The following is a 3,910-nucleotide window of genomic DNA, read 5'->3' on the forward strand; positions in this document are numbered from 1 at the left end:
CAATACAGTTAGTATGATGCGCCGAGCCAGGTGCATGCAATACAGATGAATGAATGCAAACATGCTATCATACTGTATGCTAATTGAAATATGCCCTAATCTAACCATCATAGGCAGGTAAATAAAAGGGAGAAAGACGTGCGGTTGGAAGACATACAACACACATACGCACACTTATTACAGTTGTGCCCTCGCGCAGAGGGTCCGAATAAATAATACAGTCCCGAATAAAAGAATATTACAGTCCAAATATTACAGTCCGAATAATATACAAATTTCTAATTAATTAATGAATTAACTAAGAAAGCAAATAAAACTGGCGTGCAAGCCCGGGATTGCCTTGCTTCTGATGGATGATGCATGTCCGGGTTGTCTTGCGTGGAAATCCACCGGGATGCCCCAATTAGCCTCTATTTAGCAGTTATTCTTGGAAAGCGTGCCGAGCTTCGAAAAGTTGCTGATTCTTCATTTTGCTGCAACAGAGAGCAGGAAAGGGGCATAGCAATGTATTTTCACAAATATATGCATGCCTCGATTCTCGTGCCACCAATCACGCATACCGAGGCATGATGGCCGAGGAGTCGAATTGCACAACTCAATATAGAATAAATGCACATGAAAACACAACAAGACCTAACTCCATCATGGATGATCCGGAGTGTCGGTGACTGGGGAATTGAGATACGTTCCGTCACTCGGAGTACGAAATGCACCTTGTTTCCCATGCCCGGGCTAACTCCTATTCCAAACACGATGCAATATGCATGACATGCATGAAATGCAACTAAGATACAATCCTAACATACACAATGCTATGGAATGACATGCCTCGAAATACGTGCACACAGGAACGCAAACTGAGAAAATGACAGAATGCGATCTAAGATACAACCTAGTATGTACTATGCTGTAAAAATGAGATGCCTCAAAATGCGTGCACACGGGCACACAAACCGAGGCAATGGCATATGCAATGTAAATGACATTGAAATGTGATATGGGCTTACACTAATATGAGAGAGCCTCAGCCACACTTACATAAGAGGCCGGTGGATGAAAATGAAGTGCCTCGAAATGCGTGCATACGGACACGCAAACCGAGGCAATGGCATATGCAATGCAATGACATGGAAATGGCATATAGAATGCAACATGGACTTATACTAACATGAGAGAGCCTCAGCCACACTCACATAAGAGGCCGATGGATGAAAATGAAGTGTCTCGAAATGCGTGCACACGGGCACGCAAACCGAGGCAATGGCATACGCAATGCAATGGCATGGAAATGACATATGGAATGCAACATGGACTTATACTAACATGAGAGAGCCTCAGCCACACTCACATAAGAGGCCGATGGATGAAAATGAAGTACCTCGAAATGCGTGCACACGGGCACGCAAACCGAGGCAATGGCAAATGCAATGCAATGGCATGGAAATGACATATGGAATGCAACATGGACTTATACTAACATGAGAGAGCCTCAGCCACACTCACATAAGAGGCCGATGGATGAAAATGAAGTGCCTCGAAATGCGTGCATACGGGCACACAAACCGAGGCGATGACATATGCAATGCAATGGCATGGAAATGACATATGGAATGCAACATGGACTTATACTAACATGAGAGAGCCTCAGCCACACTCACATAAGAGGCCGATGGATGAAAATGAAGTGCCTCAAAATGCGTGCACACGGGCACGCAAACCGAGGCGATGACATGTGCAATGCAATTGCATGAAAATTGATATGCAAACATGCTAATGGATTTTCAGCAATGAAAAGTGGGGGAAAACAGCCCCGAAATGAGGCGAAAACACACCCGATGCAGGGAATAGTCCCGAAATATGAATTTTGGCACCCGAAATGGCCTACAACTATACCAAACATGCACAATATGGACATGCAATGAAAATACAGAAGCAAGGCAGCCCCAAAATAAGCATTTTACCAGTACAAAACATGGCCAAATAGCAAGCAAAAACAGGGCAACAATGGCATGCAAAAATGGCCCTAAACATGAGATTATGAAGCAACTCACAGCTGCTAACTCCAAATGGGTTAGGACCCTTCAACAACATTGAAGAGGGACCAAAAATAAGCATATTTACAGAAATGTAAAAAACTCAAAAACAAACATAGATATGGCTAAGCTCTTATGCAAGAAAAAGGGCCAAAAGGTGGCCAAAGAGGCAAGTGGTATATGCAAAGCCCAAACTGAAAAATTCCCTTCTACAAAATTGAAGAGGGACCAAAAATATGCACATTTACAGAACTGTAAAAAATCCAAAACAATATACAAACATGCTAGAAATGCAATGCAAAAATGAGGCTCAAAAGAGGCTATAACACAAAGTATGCAAAATATTCATCAAACAGCCAAAGACCCTTAATGAAACATGTTAAGAAGATCAAAATAAGACTATTTCTAGGCCTGTAAAAAGACCAAAAACAGAAGCATGATAGGCTGCCAAAGCATGCAAAAATAGGGGACCAAAGATGGATATAAAGACAAGTGGTACATGGAGGTCCCAAACAAAGATAAACCCTTCTTCAATGTTGAAGAGAGGCTCAAAATAATCCTACTTACAGTTCATGAGAAACTCCAAAATAGATCACACTTAGGTTAGAAAAAGCATGCAAAATATTGACATACAAAGAGGGTATTGAAGCAAGTGCAAGATGGAGGGCTCAAACAGGGTTGAGCCCTTAATGAGACATGAAAATGAGCTCAAAAAAATGACCTTTTCAGTTTTGGTCGGAGCTCAAAACAATAAGCATGTATGGCTTGCAAAAGATACAAGAAATGGGCCAAAAAAGGGGAAATTGCAACTCACCCTTGAAGACCAATTCTTTTGTTGCTTCTTGGACCAAATTTGTTGCCTCTTAGCTGTTGGAATTCCTCCCCTTACTGCTGGATTGGAGTGGTGGTGGTAGAGCTTGGTGGTGTAGAAGAAATGGTAGTGTAGAACTTGAAGGTTTTCAAGGAAATGAGGGAGATGGAGAGGGAGTTTTGTATTCAAGCTTGAGGAGTAAATTTTCTAACCCCTATCCCCAATGCCACCTGCTGGTTATATGAACAAAAAAGAGGGAGCAAAGGGAGGCAAAAGGTGGAGGAAAAGTAGACAAGCTTTCCCCCACAAAATATCCCCCGGATTGGGATATTTTCTGGGGGAAACAGCTATACAGCTGTAAAGTGTGTTTGGTGAGGATCATGGCCGGCCCATTTTTGGGCTTGCATGTGGCCGGCCGGCCAAGGGTCAAAAATGCCAAGTTGCTTTAATGGCCGGCCACCACATATTGGTGGCCTCCCAGGTCTCCTCTTCACAACCCTGTGGTTCGAATTTGGAAACTCTAAAACAGGTGAGAGAACAAGCCATTTTGAGGAGGGGTTCAAAAGGGTCAAGAAACATTAGTGGCCGGCCATGAACTTTTAGGGCCCTCTCATGTGTGTACATCACAAATATGTGGTTCAAAGTTCAAGAAAGTGGCCCAAGGGTGTTCAACATTGGCTCGGAAGGAGGGGTTCAAAAGGGGCAAGAAACATTAGTGGCCGGCCATGAACTTTTAGGGTCCTCCCATGTGTGTACATCACAAATATGTGGTTTGGGTTTGAAGAAAATGGCTCCAAGGTGTTCAACATTGGCCCGGAAGTGCGAAAAAATGGGTGTCGGAGGGCGAAAATGGAACATAACTGGTTGCCAAGATAATTGCTGGCCTCCCACCCTTCAGTGACCTTCCTGGTGATGAAACAGAGGCACCTGCCAAAAATGAACGAAAAGCAATGCAAAACGAATGCTCGGGGGCCAAAACACGCAGTTCGGGGTCCCGAAAATGGGCTGTTAAGCACCGAAAGTGGCATTCGGCCACGAAGTGGGTTTCTCAGGCCCCAGTGTCCCT

The sequence above is a fragment of the Camellia sinensis genome, chromosome 1, assembly GCF_055761805.1.
Source record: "Camellia sinensis isolate YWXY chromosome 1, ASM5576180v1, whole genome shotgun sequence".
In the NCBI taxonomy this organism is placed as follows: Eukaryota; Viridiplantae; Streptophyta; class Magnoliopsida; order Ericales; family Theaceae; genus Camellia; species Camellia sinensis.